Here is a 19,058-nt window from a genome sequence, read left to right as displayed (position 1 = left end):
GCATCTCCGACCTGGGTGCTGGGGGCGGGAGGCAGGCTAGAGACCAGCAAAGGGGAGATTCTGAAGAATCAACTTAGCCTCTTCACTGTTTTTACCCCCTTCTTCTTCTTCTTCTTCTTTTTTAGTGAGGCAATTGGGGTTAAGTGACTTGCCCAGGGTCACACAGCTAGTAAGTGTTAAGTGTCTGAGGGTGGATTTGAACTCAGGTCCTCCTGACTCCAGGGCCGGTGCTCTATCCACTGCGCCACCTAGCTGCCCCATACCCTCTTCTTCACCTTTTGGATCACCCCCAATAGGAGTCGCGAACCTGGAAGAATTAGCTTGTTAGAACAATATTAAGATCAAGGACAAGAGAAAAGAAAAGAACTAGACAAGACTCCAATATGCCCAAAGAGATGGTATGTTAAGTGCAGGAAACCTGGGTGCTCACAATTAAGAGAGATACTAACTACTTGGAGGATTCCTGTGAGCCAGAGTTTGGAAGACATTGGCTGAAGTGGAGGGTCAGGTGGTTGGGAGGGGAGCAATTTCCCCAGGTGTGTGATAGACCTGGAGCCTAGCCAGGAAAAGACACTGCTGCTCCCTTGAGTTAGGAAGCTCAACTAGAAAAAGCATTTATTAAACCATGACTATGTGTCAGGCTCTGTGCTAAGAGAAAGAGAAGTCAGCCTTGGGGAATTGGGGAGGTACGAGTGAGATGCATTAGCCACAAAAGTCTGTGGCCCCAAGACTCAGGCCTACAGGAGGTGGTGACTAAGTTTTCTATTAGTTGTGTAAAAACAAGATGTACCTAGAAAAAACAGTTGGATCCTGTAAACTTCTGCCAAATAAGATGAGTAATAAAATTGACTACCTTTGGTTTCAACACTGTGTGGTTTGTGTCTCAAAATGAATTGTATACTTGAATGTAATCAGTGTATGGTTTAGGTTGTGAATTTTTTTTTAGGGGAAACCCTCCTGGTGGTACTAACAGAAAGTTACCCCCACACAGATAGTGAAGGGAGGTTTTCTGATGAGGGTTCTCCCTTTTACCATATGCTTGACTTTCTGACAAGGGAGACAACATATTTAAGATAGAGGAGTCCTGGGAAAAGTCTTGTTGGGAAGAAAACTTGGTCTGGCTTTACCAGGGTACGATTTTGCAAATGACAAGTTGTCGATTTTGTGGTGGGGGCCCATCTGAGTTCAAATGTGGCTCGCTGAATTGGGCTTTTAATTTCAGAAGTGGAGGGACTGTACCTCAGCATCTTAGTATACAAGGCATCTCCTTCATGTTGGTTGTGCTTCATGTGCTAGAATGCAATGAGAGGTTTGTACATCAGGATGTTCCAACCCACAAAATGCACTGCACTCTCACCCACAGATTTTTAACTAGTGTTGTTTTACCCACATTATAGGCAGTTTGTCATAATCTCTACATTTAGAAGGTTCAAGTGCATGTTGATTACAAAGCAAATTTAGATGGCTAATTATATGTTTTGTAAGTTAAGTCTACTGTGAAAGCCCTAATGCATGGGTGTTGACTTTCGTTCTTAAATGGTACGTTGCTTTGGGAGCTTCTTGTTTCTTTCCTCTCTGATTTTTAGATTTTAAAGAATGGACCTTGCCACATGTAAGAAATTGTTGGTAGGAGTTCTTCAGCAGTCTTTCCCACCTTAAAGATGTTCAGAGCTAAATAGCAGGCTGGGTAATGGCTCAAAGGACCACGAATGACTGAATTACATAAATTACAGATTGAGAACTAGAGGGACCTTAGAGGCAACTTCATCCAGCCGCCTCATTTTATTTTATTTTTCTTTTAACAACCATCTGCTTTCTCTTAATACACCTTCGGTGGGGGTGAAGGGAGGAAAACAAAACCCATGTAACAAACATGATGGTCAGAATAATAAATTCAGGCATTGGCTATGCATCTTAAATCTATCTCCTCTGTCTTAGGAGGTGAGCAGTATGCTTCATTATCTGTCCTCTGAAATCACGGTCCGTACTTCTCATTTTACAGATGAATAAACTGAGGCCCAGAGACATTAAATTAAATGACTTGCCCAAAGTCATATGGGTGACGGAGGCAGATAATTCAGTTTTTTCTGCCTCCAAAGTCAGTGCTGTTTCCATTGGATGTCACGTTGAAATCTTAAACTCAGACCCCCAAAGTCTTCTCCCTTTCAAAATTTCTATTACTTAAAAATATAATTTTTTTAATTTTTGCAGGGCAATGAGGGTTAAGTGACTTGCCCAGGGTCACACAGCTAGTAAAGTGTCTGAGATTGGATTTGAACTCAGGTCCTCCTGAATCCAGGGCCAATGCTTTATCCATTGTGCCCCTTACTTTTTTTTTCCTTTTCCCCAACTATCTATTTATTTATTCTTGGGATTTTTTTCCCCAGCAAAGATTTTTTTTTTGAGTTCAAAATTTTCCCCACCCTCTTTTCCCTCCCCTCTCCTGAAGCCAGCAAGCAGTCTTATATAGGTTATATATTACAATTATGTTAAACATATTTCAACATTAGTCATGTTATAAGAGAAGAATCAGAACAAAAGGAAAAAAACGCAAGAAAGAATAAACAACAACAACAAAAGTGAAAACAGTATGCTTCAATCTGCATTCACATGCCATAGTTCTTTTTCTGGATGTGGAGAGCATTTTTTCACCATAAGTCTTTTGGCAATGTCTTGGATCTATCTACAGCACCACCTAGCTTTGATGCCCAATGCCCACCAATGGGCAACCTTCTGGAGGGACAGGAAATTGGTAGTAAACTCAGCTAGAGCAATTTACCTAAATCCTGCCCTTGGGGGGATGTGACTAGCTTTCATCCTCATTGATTCCTCCAGTTATGGTACATGTTGTGTGTGTGCCTTGGATTACCCTGCCACGAACAGCCATGCCCACCACCATAATGACCCCCAGGTGGAAAAACCAGGACACAATTCAAGCTCTCCACCTCCTGTCATCCTTGTCAGGCATCTTCTTGCCCTAGGGCAGTGTTCTGAATGCAAATGGAGCTGTGGCCTGAACTCTTCCTGCCTTATTGTCCAGAATTAAAATGTCATGAGGTCGGGGCAGCTAGGTGGTGCAGTGGATAGAGCACCAGCCCTGGAGTCAAGAATACCTGAGTTCAAATCCGGCATCAGACACTTAACACTTACTAGCTGTGTGACCCTGGGCAAGTCACTTAACCCCAATTGCCTCACCAAACCCCCCCCCCCCAAAAAAAAACCAAACCAAAAAAAAAAAATGTCATGAGGTAATGCAATGGGTTGAGTGACTACAGGGCCTGGAGTCGGGAAGACTAAGATTCTTCCTGAGTTCAAACCCGGTCTCAGACACTTACTAGCTCTGTGACCCTAGGCAAGTCAGTTCACCCTGTTTGCCTCAGTTTCTCCATCTTTAAAATGAGCTGGAGAAGGAAATGGCAAACCCCTCCAGCATCTTTCCCAAGGAAACCCCAAAAGGAGTCACATTGAGTTGGACACAACAGAAAAACGACTGAACAACAACAAAAGTGTCATGAAGCTAAACCTATCCCAGCTGCCTTTGATAGTTTTGTATCTGAGAAAGCAGTCTTGTCCTGAGACCCTCGTTTCCAGTTTGGTTCTGTTACTGGGGGCTTTGGGCAAATTGCTTTATGTGTGTAATGCTTAGTTTCTTAATTTGTAAACTGCCAATTTGTCTCTTTCCTCCTGAAGAGAATTGAAAAAGGAGGAAGCTGCTGATAATTCTTGATGAGATCAGTGGTGAGGCTCAGTGTTCAAGGAGGGAGTTAGGAATGAAGTAGCCACTGGTTGATTAATGGGAGAAGAGAAGTCAAGTGAAAATATGAAGGATTTAGGAATGCATATTTAATCTTTGTTTCTTCTTGAAACACTTAATATATTACTATTTATTAATATATATTTCTTTGAACATTCTTTTTGGGTTCGGTTCAGTTTTTTATTAAGGGATTGGATTTAAATTTTTTTTTAACTTTTCAAGCATTTATTTTCTTTCTTGCCTCTCTCCCCTCAAGCCCCTCACCGTATTGGATTATGCATAGTCAAAACAAAATCCTATATTGGCCATGTGGAAGATTTTAGGTGTCATTCTGCATCTTGAGTTCTTCATCTTTGTCTTAAGGAGGTGGGTAGCATGTGTTGTCACTGGTCCTTTAAAATCATGATGGGCCACTGCACTGATTAGCCCTCTTAAGCCTTTCAGTTCTTGTTTATAAACTGTCGTTCCCCTGGTTCTGCTCACTTCCTTCTAAATCCACTCTGTTAGAGAGGAAGAGCAGTGTGGTCTTGTGGAAAGAGCGCCGAACTTGGAGGGAAGGCTAGGTGTGAGTCTCAGTTTCATTACTTATTCATTGGCTCATTGAAAAATGACTGTTGTTCAGTCGTGTTCAATTCTTGGTGAGCCCCTGGACCATACTGTCCAAGGGGTTTTCTTGACAAAGATACTGGAGCGGGTTGCCGTCTCGTTCTCCAGTGGATTAAGGCAAGCAGACATTAAGTGACTTGATCAGGGTGACATAGCTAGTAAGTGTCTGAAGCCAAATTTGAACTCAGGTCTTTCTGACTCCAGACCCAGCGCTCTGTCTACTGAGCCACCTAGCTGCCTGTCTCTCCTAGATGGGGATAATAATTATTGGACAGTGTATTGGCTTCTTTAAAAATCAAATGAGATAATAAATGCAAAGCACTTTGCAATTATGCAAATGCTAACTATATTTAATTCTTTTGACTTCAAATATGGTGAAAGAATTCTTCTTAAAATATTTTTCAAGCCTTGGTTCCTTAGTTCTGGCTTTTTCCCTGATGTTTCTGGTAATCTGTCTCACTCATACATTGTACTTGGCTATCTTCCTCTCATTCCATGTTTTGTACTGGTCTTCTTAAAATCTGAACTCATTGGAGTGCTCCATGGTAAGCCCTGTCTGTCTCTTTATACTGTATCCCTGGTTTTCTCCCTCAAGAAAAGACCTAGCTTCTTGAGGGACCAGGGTGGGGGGGTGGGGGGGCTGAAAGAGAGAAACTACAGCACAGACCTTAGAATGGGAGCAGGAAGGATCAAGGACCCAGACAGGGATCTGAAGACTGGACAGGTAAATGATAATAGAGATTCCTTGGAAGGCATGCTCTGTTGCTTTAAACCTAGACATGGGCTGATTAATAATGTGAGACCTATGATTTGCCTGGGCAGCTGGATAGAGAGCTTAGACTGGAGTCAGGAAGGCTCATCTTGCTGAGTTCAAATCTGGCCTCAGACAGTTGTGTGACCCTGGGCAAGTCACTTCATCCTGTTTGCCTCAGTTCCTCATCTGTAAAATAAGCTGGAGAAGGAAATGGCAAATGCTCCAGTATCTTTGCCAAGAAAACCCCAAATGGGGTGATGAAGAGTCAGACATGACTCAACAACAACAACAACAACAACAACAGGAGGACTTAGCATCTGCATCAGATTTCTTTATGAAATCAGAAATCCATTGAAGTCCTAAGAATTCATACCCCCCCCATTCCCTTACATTATAGTAAAGAGGAGTTTGTGCAATTGAACTGCCCTGTCAGTGAGTATTTATTTAGCCTACTACTTTTCAGGCATTGTGATAATTAATGGTGTTGAAAAGTCAAAAGACTGAAAAAAAAAGGAAGAAAATGTGGACTATCTCATGGGAAAAACAACTGACCAGGAAAATAGATCTAGGAGAGATAACTTAAGAATCAATGGACTAAGGGTCTCTAGGACCTGAGTTCAAATCTGGCTTCAGACATTTACTAGCTATGTGACCCAGGGCAAATCATTTAACCCTAGTTGCCTCCAAAAATTAAAAAAAAAAATCAGTGGACTAACTGAAAGTCACGAATCTAGACACATTTGAAGAAAGTATAAAGGAAAAAGGGCAAGATATCTGAGAACCAGTGGGCAAAGAGGAAATTGAAAGAATCCATTGGTTACCTTTTGAAAGAAAACCCAAAATGAAACCTCCCTAGAATATTACAGCTAAAATCCAGAACTACCAGGTCAAGGAAAAACTACTGCAAGTATCAAGAAAGAAAGGATTCAACCATTCCCCAATTGATGGGCATCAGCCCCCCCACACACACACACACATACACACACTGTCAAGATCACACAAGATTTAACAGTTATCACTTCAAGGAACAAAGAGCTTGGACTGTGGTATCCCAGAATGCAATGGATCTAGGATTATAGCCAAGAATAACCTATGTAGCAAAACTGAGTATAATCCTATGGGGGGGGGAGAAATTGATATTTAGTGAAATAAAAGACTTTTATGCATTCCTGATGAAAAGATCAATGCTGAATACAAAATTTGACATTCCAACACAGGACTCAAGAGAAGCACAAAAAATAAACATTAAAAAACCATATGGGGCTACATTATATCCTCTCCCATATTAGAATGTAATGTTTGATCATGTTTTTTTATGCTTCTCTTGAGTCCTTTGTTGGAATGTCAAATTTTGTAACTCCTCAGAACTTTATCACAACCAGGGCTCTTAGAGGGAGTTTATTAAAACAGAGAGCCTGTTTGGATGACCTCAAAAGAAGAATGGAAGGTTGGGGAACAGGAATGTACTGAGAGAAGGGGAGTAGGGAGAGGAAGAATGGGCATAATTACCTCACATAAATGGGACACATAAAGATTTTATATAATAGTTACTGTACTTGTAGGGAGCCCACTTCAACTTCACTCTCATCTGAATTGGTTCAAGGAAGGAAGAATAAACAAATACACACAATTGGGTATTCATCATACCTAATAGGAAGTAGGAGGGAAAGGGGTTAAGAGAAATTGGTGGCAAGGAGTTGACAAGAAGAAAGGTAGATTAAGGGAAGTAGTAGCCTCTTGAAGAGGGGACAGGGTAAAAAAGAAAGCTATTTAAATATAAGAAAAGAGAATATAGGGAAATAAACAGCAATCATAATTATCAATGCAGAAGCTTTTTGCGTATAATGTGATGATTTACTTAGAAGAACCCTAAAAATAAAAAACTAATTGAAGCAATTAACTTAAGCAGAGTTGCAGGATATAAAACAAACACACAAATCATCAGCATTTCTTCATATTACCAACAAAATCCAGCAGGAAGAGATAGAGAAATTCCACATAAAATAACTACAGACAGTATAAAATACTTGGAGGTCTTTATCTGTTAAGACACACAGGCACTATATGAAGACAAATACAAAATACTTTACACAAAGACAGATCTAAGTAAATGGAACAATATTACTTGCTTGGTAGTCCTAGTCAGTATAATAAATATGGCAGTACTATCTAAATTGGTTTACTTATTTAGTGCTATGCTAATCGGACTATCAAAGAATTATTTGTAGAGCTAGAAAGTATTAACAGAATTCATCTGGAGGAATAAAGGGTCAAAAATATCAAAGGGATGGATCAATGAAAAAAAAATCGAAGGAAGGGAGCCCAGATCTCAAATTTTATTATAATGCAGTAATCAAATCTGAGCAATTTGTTACTGGGTAAGAAATAGGTTGATTAGTGGAACTGATCAGGTACACAATGTACAGAAGCAAATGAGCACAGTAACCTTGTGTTTGAACTCTCTATTTGACAAAAACTGGGAAGTAGTTTGGCAGAAACTAGGCATAGACTAACATCTCACTGTGTATACCAAGATAAGTTCAAAATTGGTGAGTTGTTTGTTCTTATTTGGACAAAAGGAGTGATACCATATGTAAATTAATAGAACATGGAAGAAATTATTGGTCTGTGGATGGGGGGAAGAGTTTATGATTAAATAAGAGATGGGCTCACAGAAGATAAAAGAGAAACTTGATTGTGTAAAATTTAAAAGTTTTTGCACATATAAAATCAATAAAGCTCAAATTTGAGGAAAAGGAAGAAACTGAGAAAAACATTTACAGCAAGTTTTCTGTGATAAAAGTTTCATTAAATACACACACACACACACACACACACACACACACACACACACACACACCCCAAAGAACAAAACCCACAAGGGGGCAGCTAGGTGGCACAGTGTATAAAGCACCAGCCCTGGATTCAGGAGGATCTGAGTTCAAATGGGACTTCAGTCACTTGACACTTACTAGATGTGTGACCTTGGGCAAGTCACTTAACCCTCATTGCTCTGGCCCCTCCAAAATTTCATTTCTAAAATATATGAGAGAACCAAGTCAAATGCACAAGAATAAGGTTCATTCTCCAATTGATAAACATTTATGGGTATGAGTAGGTGGTTTTCAGAGGAAGAAATCCAAACTATGAAGAGCATCACCTCAAACCCATCAGACTGAGTAGGAAATGACAGATGCTAGAAGAGATGGGGGAAGCCAGGTACACTAATGTGGTAGAAGTATGAATTAGTCCAACCATTATGGAAAGCAATTTGGAACTATGCCCCAAAGGCTATTAAATTGTTTATGGAATATTACTACTAGGGTAGTAATATTCCATAAACAAAGAGAAAAAAGACCAATATATTCAAAAATATATAAAGCGGTTCTTTTTGTTGTGGTGAAGAATTGGTAACTGGGGGGGGGTGATGCCCATCAATTGGGAGAATGACTGAATAAATTATGGTATTTAAATGTAATGGAATTACCATAATGGAATACTGTGCTGTAAGAAATGATGAACGGGATGGTTTCAGAGAAACCTGAAGATATATAAACTGAGGCAGAGTGAAGTGAAAAGAACCACAAGAACAGTTTATACATCTGCCACAATATTATTAAAATTAAAATTTTAAAAGACTTAAGAACTCTAAATAACAAAATGACCAAACAAAATTTCAGGAAATCCTTGATGAAATATGTTACCTACCTCTTAATAGAAAGTGATGACTCAGGATGTGTGTATATGTATATGCACGTGGATGTATGTATACATATGTATATGTATAAATGTATATGTGTTATATAACGTATCTGTATTTACATACATATTATGTGGGTGAGTGGGTATATATGATATGGCCAATGTAGGAATTTGTTTCTCAAATTTGAAACAGCCTAACACCCCCTTCACTCTGTTTTCCCTCCTTTATATTACTGCCAGAAGCTCTTTCCTAAGACTTATGTTACCATTCTGTTAAGAACTCTTCAGTAACCTCCACATCATTACATGCCAAAGAATGTTTAAAGATCCTTTGTAAGGCATTGGAATGCCTCCTCACTCTCTCGCCCCTCTACCTTTCCAGGCCTTGTAATACTTCCCTTCAGTGTGTGCTTTGTTCCAGCCAACGTATATAGACTATAGACTTTCAGCCTTTGTTCCCCTTGCATGTGCTGTACTCTGTTTTTGGAAGGGCTTCTTAACAGCCCTGCTGAATTCTAACCTTAGTGTCTTATCAATCTTGTTGAAATGCTTGCACAATGAAGCCATTCAGCATGCATTTATTAAGTGCTTGCTATGTATCAGATGTTGTCAAGGAAACCATCCCTCCCCACCAGGAGCTTATATTCTTTTGGGAGAGATGATATGTGCTTTTGTAACTAGATACAGAATTAATAGGAGACAGCTAGGTGGCTCAGTTGGATAGAGCACCGGGCCTGGAATTGGGAAGAGCTGAATTAAAATCAGACACTCCCTAGCTGTGTGACCCTGGGCAAGTTCCTTAACCCTATTTGCCTCAGTTTCCTCATCTGTAAAATGAGCTGGAGAAAGAAATGGTAAATCACTCCAGTATCTTTGCCAAGAAAATCCCAAATGGGGTCACAGAGACATCAAAAACAACTTACGTATAACGCCATATATATATAATTATATATATATATATATATAAAGTAAGTGTCTGAGGCCAGGTTTGAACTCAGGAAGAAGAGTCTCCTTGACTCCAGGCCCAGTACACCTAGAGTTACTAGCATATGTCAATTAAATTTGGTATGTAGATGACAAATGTTATGTGAGAGAAAATGACTTGACAATTCATTTCGAAAATATCATTGCTTTATTCTTGAATGGTTGCTTTGTTTTAAAATATCATACTGTTCTATTCTTAGTGCTCTATTCTTACTCAGTACACTCACCTATTCCCCCCATAGATAATTCCTTTAGTTATGTGCATTTGAAAACTTGTCTGCCATTCATTTTGTGTCAAGATGACACATACTTACGCAAACATCAAACTTAATTTTGATCCCCTTAGTAATGTAACATTTTATAGACCTGAGAACATGGTTTCAAGAACAATTTTTGTTCCCTTGGTATAGAGTTACAGCACTCCTAAAAATTCTGTTATTTCTCCCCCTGGCTCATACACTGGGGCAGGACTGGAGGGTTCACTACCTTTTTGGTGGAAAAAGGGGCTCCAAGAGGAGCTCCAGGAGGAAAGAAAACCTATTACTAATAAGTAATATTTTTCTTCTTTTCAGAGCCATAATTTTCCAGCCATACTTCACTCTCCTCTGAGTTTTCTACCAAACCCTGGTGCATTAATTGCAGGAAAGCCTCCACTTGGGATCTCGTGGCTCTCTGCCTTTGTCAACTTCTGTAAACAGTAAGTTTGGTGCTTCTCTGTGTTCTGATGCTAAAAATGTGTACTTTTACTTAAGAAGTTGGAAAGGCTCTGCACTAATCTAAATAAAAATTTCTTCCCCACTCCTTCCATACCATATGACTTTGCTTAATTAAGATTTTTTTCTGCCAAGATTTCTCCCTCTCTTCCCCTCCCTCTCTCCTTTTTCCCCCCATCTCTCCCTCTCCCTCTTCATCTCCTTCTCCCTCTCCCTCTTCATCTCCTTCTCCCTCTCCCTCCCTTTTCCCCCCATGTCCATCTCTCTCCTTCTCTCTCTCTCTCTCTCTTTCTCTCTCTCTGTCTCTCACACACTGTCTCTAAATTTTTAAGGGTCTTCAAAAGAATTTCAAATTTCTCAAAGAAAATATGGGCATCAAAATGTTCTGGGCAGGTACAAGTGAGTTTTAACTCTGCTTGTTGTCTTAGTAACTAGAGAAAAACTAACCAGCTCACTGCATACATTTCCTTGCCTGTTTGGCTTGAGAAGAGAATATTCACAGACTCAGTGAGGCTTTAAGGAAATTGTGTCTAAAAACATTTAAAGATGAATGTGCAAACATTAGCCTTCATTCACCTCAGATTTCATACTTCCCAAAGCACTGAATTGTGCTAAGAAAATTTGTTCTGGTTTGAGTGGTCCTCTCCCTCAGGGCCATGAATTTTTTTTTTCCCTTAGTCAGGGGTGGTGGCTGGGGGAGCCAGTTGGCTTTGTACAACCAGGCAGTAGGACTGGCTCAGTCTGAACTGGTTTTCACAGCATCTTAGATCTACCACCCCATGTTCTTGTTTAGTTTAGTGTTTGGGTGTTTTGTTGGGTTTTTTTTTTTAAAGTATCCAAAAAAAAAAAAAACACTTTGCCCTTTGAATGAGAACATATTTTCTACCCAGGTGATGACGAGGCTTATTGATGTCTTTTAAAAATAGTAATCAAAATGGTGAATGGTTCTTTAAAAAAATTCAAGGAATTTTATTTGTGAGCCTTCAATGTTTTCTCCCTGTACTGGCTCCCTTGAACCTTGTAACAGCTATTTATTAGCCTAACTAGTATTCTGGGTTGACTGGGGAAGACTGAAAACTTAGATACATAATATGCACCAAAGTAATATGTTCAATTAAAAACTTGATGTTAATAATAAATACAAATTAGTCAACATTTTAAGTTCACCATTGGATTGTTCTAATGGTTATAATTTTAGTAGGTTATACTTTTAATTTCAACAATGACGCTTAGCAACTATGAAGGAGGAGTCCTTGAGGCTTTGTCTACCCAAACTGGCAAGACTTTCCAAATACTTTAACCAAGCTGTTTCTTTTCCCCTTGACAAAGTCTGTCCCTGTGATGAAGGGGGAAAACAAACTTAAAAAGAAGTGTGAGAGAGAGAGGATGGGCATCACAAAGGAAGAGGCTGCCTCATTGACAGTCAGGAAGGTTTTGTCCGGAAAGCTCCCATCAAGATGGCAGAATAGTTTTGGCACATTAGGAGGAAAGAAAAGGAGTGGAAACTTTTGGGGAAGAACAGCCTTTTGATTTGAAATGAACTTGGCCTTTGGGGGGTGGGGTATTAGAGGGAGGGACTGGATATGGAGACTAAACCTTTGGGTCTGAGCTCATTAGCTGAGATACTTCTTGTGTATGATCCTTAAAGGCAAGTCCCTTAAACTTTATGAGGGTCAAATTTTCTTATCTATCAAATGCAAGTAATAATTTGTTGTTTAGTCATGTCCAATTCTCTGTGACCCTTTTTGGAGGTTTTCTTGGGAAAGATGGCAGAGTGATTTGTCATTTCCTTCTCCAGCTCATTTAGAGATGAGGAAACTGAAGCAAACAGGATTAAATGACTTGCCCAGGGTCACACAGCCAGTAAGTGTCTGAGTGAGGCCAGATTTGAACTCATGAAGATGAATCTTTCTGGTTCCAAGCCTGGTGTCCTATCCAGTGTGCCACTCAGCTGTCTGCAAATAATAATCTGTTTCTTTTAAGCAAATAGGGATAATACTATCACCTACTTCATGAAGTTTTTGTGAATATTAAATGAGGTGATGGACATAAAATGCTTTGGAACTACAGAGTCCCATATAGGACATCCCAAAGTGCTATTTTGAGCTATCAAATAATTCTGCCCTAAAACCTTTGGGACACCCTGAATAAATGACAGTAACTGTTCTTTTTAGTCTGCCATCCATCTCAAGTAATGTATACCGTCATCTCAGGAACTAGTTTCAGAACACATATTGAAAATTCACCACAAACAAGGAAGAAAACCACTTTGCATGAACCAAATTTAACCATAGTCTCTGGGTATTCTTGTAACTTTTCGGGGGGGGGGGGAAGGGAGAGGGAGAGGGATGAAAGACTTCCACCATTTTAATTTTCCTGATTTCGATCCTTAGATTAACAGTGATTTAGCCAAATTCCCAGAAATTTAGAGTAACCAAATCCTAGGCATCTCTAATTCAATATTTATGGAACATATGCAGAAGTCATCTTGGCTGTTTTGCAAATAGACTGAAGGCCCTTAAAAAGGATTGGACAGAGCCAATCAATTAAGCCATCTGCAAATGAGTAGATCAAGGTCCATGTGGACCATAAACTTGAAAAAGTTTATGATTTTGCCAGAGTCCCAGGAGTCTGTTTATAAAACGGAATGAAATTATTTTTTGTTAATTGAAGCATTTTCTTACAATTCCTTTAAATAAGGTTTAAGTCATAGAAAATTGGTAAGTAGTGTATTAAAAAAAATGAAGAAATCCATGAAAAATGCTCTGTGAGAGCCCTTTGCCTAAAAGGCAAATTCATGGGGCCTGGAACATATGACATGGGAGTGTATTTGGAAGAATTAACAGTGAATGTATTTCAGTTAAGCATATATTAAGCACCTATGGTATGTAGACTATCCCTGCCTCCACACAGTCACATTATGGTACCGTCTCTGTGGCTTTGGGGCATGTGCTAAGAATGAAAAGTTTGAAAGTGTAGGTGTGGTATTACTGGAGTGATTGGGATTCTTTTCCCTGGTAAGTCAGAAATACACCCTTCGATAGCATCTCTGTCTTAAAGAAATTTAAAGAGCAGATTGTGGCATCCTTGATTTTGCCTGGTTTTTCAGGGGCAAAGGTGAAGGGGAGGAAATGATACAGAAAAGCCATCTGATAACCACCAGAGAAGTGTTATGCTTGTCTTTGGCCTGGCTTCATCGTAAAGGGTTGGCCTGAGCTCCCGGCTGGCCAGACATCAGTAAGGCCGTACAGGACGTTGGGAGCAGGCCCCCTCACACCCACAGATGGTGGTAATATTCTAGGCCACGTTTATGATGGCTAGCTGTGATACTGTGGTAGAGGATGCCACTTTTGGAAGGAACTGCAGTTGTTATTTCAGCAGGCCAGCAGTAAGTTACATTCATTCCAATCCTGGGTAAGTGGATGTGAGTTTCTATATTTCTAGTTGCTGTATGTTTCCTGGGAACCGAGCTCTTATCTTTAAATATTAAGATATTGACTCCACAGCTCGCCCACCCCCTAAGCTCTCCGTTTTCTTTACATTTGTCAATTTGGCAATAATTCAATTCAGCAGTGGTGGTCTCCTTTCCCCGGGGCGGGGGCAGGGGCTAGTATTGGAGAATGGACACTCTTTCATCCCATAGAATATCTATAATGTGAATGATAGTAAATGGAAGCATCTCTTTCCTCAAAGAGAGCTAAAACTGTAAGAGGGAGTAGCACTTATCCCTGAAATAACTGAGAGATTGAAAGAAGCCTTGGGTGTAAGAATTGTTTGAGAAGCTTAGGGCATTGAAGGGGAAGATTGTGGATAAAGATATTAGACTGTGGGTCTTCTGCCTGTGGAGGTGGGGGAGGGGTCTCTAGACCAGCCCATAGTCCCACCAGGGAGATTTGGCCATGCCCATGCTTCCTCATTCTCATTCCTTATGTTTGCCAAGCAATAACTGCTTCAGTTTGCAGAGTTAAGTGCTTTCACCTCTGTGATTTTATTGGATAATGCCACATATGAATCAATTCAACTCAGCCAACATTAAGGTCTTTTCTTGGGTTTCTCCTAGCAGGGGGTCCCTCTTGGGAAAGAGAGATTCCCACTGTAAATTATTCAATTGACTTTCTGATACAAATCAATAGGATGTAAATTTGGGTGGCAGAAACCTGTTTTTTTTCCCAGGGCTTGATTGTTCCTAGATAAACTGATTGTAAAACTTCAGGGCTAGGGAGTCCAGACCTGAAGGAATTGTAATCTGGAAATTTGTTCAGATTGACAACTCAATTTTGTTCACTCCTACAAACATATCTTAGGATTTTTTCCCTTTGATAAAATAACAGGCTGTGAAAAAAGCCACAAATTTTAGAGAGTGTGTGTTGTAAATTGGTGGTGTAGTGGAAAGAAGGCTGGATTGGATTAGTTCCTGGGCACCTCACTCATGGTCTCTGGGCTTTAGTTCCCTTATCTGTAAATTGAAGGATTTGACCCAAGGCTCCATTCAGCTGTCCCTTTTATCACCTTCCTGGTTTTCTTACACTTGGTGCCCCTCTGAGCTCATTATGTATGATTGAGCCACACTGACCTTCTGGGTCCATCTCAAACAAGACCCTCCATCTCCCAGCTCTTGGCATTTTTTCACTGGTTGCCCCCCATGCCAGGAATTCCCTCCTTCTTCAACTTTGATCTAAGGGTGTTCCTGGCTTCCTTCAAGTCTCAGCTCAAATCCCACCTTCTGGAAGAAGCCTCTCCCAGCCCTCTGAGAGTTTATCTTGTCTGTATGTAGTCCTTTTAGTTTTCATCATTAGACTGTGATCTCTTTGAGTAGAAATTGTTTGGTTTTTTTGCTTTATTTTGTATCCTTGCTGCTTAGCACAGGGCCTGGCACATAGTAAATGCTAGTTAACTGACAGGTTATAGGTCGTTAAGACTTTTTTTTTTTTTTTTTTGGTGAGGCAGTTGGGGTTAAGTGACTTGCCCACGGTCACACAGCTAGTAAGTGTTAAGTGTCTGAGGCCAGATTTGAACTCAGGTCCTCCAGACTCCAGGGCCGGTGCTCTATCCACTGCTCCACCTAGCTGCCCCAAGACATTCTTAAATATATCCGTCAAGAGAGAGTGTCTCATTCAGCAAGTATCTGTGTACAGGGCACTGTGTAACATGTTGAGGGAGAACAAATAGCTTGGATGAGGTGTGGCCTCTACTTACCCTTGTGAAACTTGAAGGGATATGTGGTGCACACACAAAAATAACTTCTGTGGGATTTTAATCTGCTGACTTCACAATATGAGTACTTTGCCAAAAGGTGCATCTCTCAATCACCCCAGCCGGCAAAGGCTGTGTCAGTCTTATCAGTGACCTACCAGAGGTGGGTGGACCTATCCCAGGGGCCTTCCCATGGTGCTTGGGGCCGTTCTCTAGAGATCATATGGATACCAGTGGGGTGTGTGGAATTCCCTCTGTTTTTGCCTTCTGCATTACCCATGACCAGCCCATCTAATTTTCAGGCAGACTTTTTTTTTTTTTTTGCTAAATGTGTTCTTTCTGCTAAGTCTCTTTTATAATTACAAACCATCCATTGCACCTCTCTTCTATTTGCACTTGGTGCAGGGCATCCAACTATGATTGTGTCAGGCATGCATCTCTCTGATTTATCAGTCACTGGAAATAAATAATGCAGTGGCTTTCTCTCTCCACCCCCCCCCACCCCCCCATGGAAGCTCACTTGTTGGAGGAGAGCCTGTAAGGAGGTTCTCTCTTTACTGACAAAAATGCTTTTTTTCTTGTGGCCACAAGTAACAAGGAGAGGAGATCTTCTATAGGTCCTCCTTCCACTGACTTGTGTGACCTGTGAATTTTTGTTGTTCAGTCATTCCAGTCTTGTCTGACTTGTGACCCCATTTGGGGTCTTCTTGGCAAAGATCCTGGAGTAGTTGGCCATTTCCTTCTCTAGCTTATTTTACAGATGAGGAAACAGAGCAAACAAGGTTGAGGGACTTGCCCAGGGTCACAAGGCTAGTGAGTGTTTGAGGCTGGATTTAAACTCAGTTCTTCCTGACTCCAGGCCTAATAATACTTTATATACTTCATCACCTAGCTGTCCTTTGTTTCCTTCTTAGACCTTCCTCAAGGAAGGTGGTGGTGGTGGTGTTCATCAGCACTTTAACATTTTCAACATACTTTATAAATGTTCTCATTTGATCCTCACAATAACCCTATGAGGTAGGTGCTATTATTATCCTTGTTTTGCAGATGAAGAAACTGAAGCTGAGCAAGGGTTAATTGACTTTCCTAAGTCACACAAGACTTGAGGGAGGATTTGAACTCATGACTTCTTGACTTCAAGTCACTAGTTCTGTTATACCATCTAGGATGCTCTCAATACACTGCTCTTGGTATTTTGTGGAGTATTTTCATAAAATGTTGACTTGGAAAAAGGGATCTGTCCGTAATATAAATTAATACACAATTGCATAAGAATGCCACTGGAGAGTCCGATACTTAGGTGAGGCATGGGAGATTTCTTGGAGAAGGAGGCATTGAGAGTCAGATTTAAAAGATGGGTAGGAATTCTAATCCAAATGAGGGAAACAATGAACTAAAATGTGAAGACACGATAGGGCAAGGGGGGGGGGTGCAGTGATAAGTAATCCACTTAGGTCAGAGTAAATCTTTTTTGAAAAAGAAGATTAAGAGATAAGACTGGAAAGGTAGGAAGGAGCCAGACTGTAGGAATACTGGAGGGATTGGAATAGGCCAAGGAAGAGAATTTTAGAGGTAATAAAGGATGGATCGGAGGATTCTACTCTTAGGAGTAGAAATGAAAAGTCCGGTGAGGAAGCTGTAGAAGTCCTGGCAAGTGCTAGTACGGGTCTCCACTAGGGAGAGTAGCAACATAGAAAGGGACAGATGGGAGAGAGCTGTGGAAAATAGAATTGACAGTACTTGACTAACGTTGACTAGAGATGAAGGAAAAGAAGCAAGTGTAATCCCATGATTTCAGATATGTGAAATCGGGTGATAATGCCAGAGAAGTGAATGATCATTTATCAAGCAACTACTATGTGCTAGGCACTGTGCTAAGCACTTTACAAATACTATCTCATTTGATTCCCACCTATCTTGGGAGGTAGGTACTATTAAAAGCATTTCCATTTTGCAGTTGAAGAAACTGAGGCAGGCAGAGGTTAAGTGAGTTGCTCAGGGTCACATAGCTAGTAAGTGTGTGTGGCTGGATTAGAACTCGGGTCTTAACCCCCAGACCCAGTACTCTGTCCACTGCACCACCTCAGCTCTGTTTTGGACAGGTTGAATTTAGTTTCTACTTGGTAAGAAATTCCAGTACAAATGCAAGAAAACAAATTTTTTAGTGTACGATTCATTATTATTTACTGAGATAAGGCATTTTGTATGTCCCTCACCACTCTTTCTGGGGCTTTGGGCCTTCAAGGTAACACATAGCTCAAAATAAATGCTTATATAATGTGGAGAGCAGTATATTAATTTATCAGAAGTATCATTCACAATTATTCCTCATTGCTTCCTGCTGTGTAGTGCATAGTGAATATCTGCATATTGTCCTTTTCCCTTAAACTAGAGGTTCTTAACCTATTTTGTATTATGGACCCCTTTGGCCTTCTGGTAAGGCCTATGTACCCTCCCTTGGAGTACTATTTTTAAATGCATAAAATAAAATTGATGAGATTACTCTAAGGAAGGGTACATAATATTCTACTGTCTATGATAGCAGTGTTCATTCAACAGCATGCCACTTCCCAAACATGCAAGACCCCAGATTTTAGAACTGGAGGCCTTCTCAGATTCTGTAATTCCTTGGACGATTCTTAGTTTTCCAAAAAGACAAGCAGGCTTGGGGCAGCTAGGTAGCTCAGTGGACAAAGCGCCGTCCCTAGATTCAGGAGGACCTGAGTTCAAATCCAGCCTTAGACGCTTGACAGTTACTATCTGTGTGACCCTAGGCAAGTCACTTAAACTTCATTCCCCTGCAAAAAAAAAAAAAAGACAAGCAGGCTTTTTGACAAACCAGTGCAGCTTTAATGGTCTGGAGTAGGGCCAGCAGAATGAGTCAGACTTCTTGTTGCCTGAAAGAAATCTCTCCTGATGATGACGTCGGTTCTGCTGTAAGATAGGTTCATTGGTGGAAATGGGAACACGTGGATTAGTTGTCATGGTCACGGTGGATAGTCTCCATCAGCACTTATAGCCCAAGCACTTGACAGACAGCTGAGGTGGAGGGCTCCCTTTTGCTTTTAAACCATCTGGACTCCAGTTAAGATGGCCTCTGCGGGTTTCATGCACGGGGGGACACCGTCTGCTTTCTATCCTCTAGCTTTCTCTGTTACCAAGGGGGAAAGAACTGTCTTGAGGTTGAGAATTTGGCTCCCAGGTCTGGTGGATGGGAGGAGCATCGTCTCTGTGACTGAACGACCTGTGCTCCTGCCAGACAGGAGGAGTGTCTCAGCCGCCCGAGGCATATCGCTCCGGTGAAATCTCTGCCTTTTAAGTACCTCCAGGAAATGTCCCTGGAGAACTGACA

General features: G+C 40.7%; 1 protein-coding gene across 1 annotated transcript in view; it reads left to right on the top strand.

Moving 5' to 3' along the window:
* SGMS2 (sphingomyelin synthase 2) overlaps window positions 1-19,058 on the top strand; it is a 116,680-nt gene that overhangs the window by 38,571 nt on the left and 59,051 nt on the right. The window contains exon 2 of the mRNA XM_043969544.1: window positions 10,373-10,497. The gene's annotated coding sequence lies outside the window, so the exon portion shown is untranslated. The remainder of the gene's footprint in view (window positions 1-10,372; window positions 10,498-19,058) is intronic.

Source organism: Dromiciops gliroides, chromosome 6, assembly GCF_019393635.1.
Source record: "Dromiciops gliroides isolate mDroGli1 chromosome 6, mDroGli1.pri, whole genome shotgun sequence".
Classification (NCBI taxonomy): domain Eukaryota; kingdom Metazoa; phylum Chordata; class Mammalia; order Microbiotheria; family Microbiotheriidae; genus Dromiciops; species Dromiciops gliroides.
The sequence above is the reverse complement of the archived record's forward strand: the minus strand, read 5'-3'. Positions and strand labels throughout refer to the sequence as shown.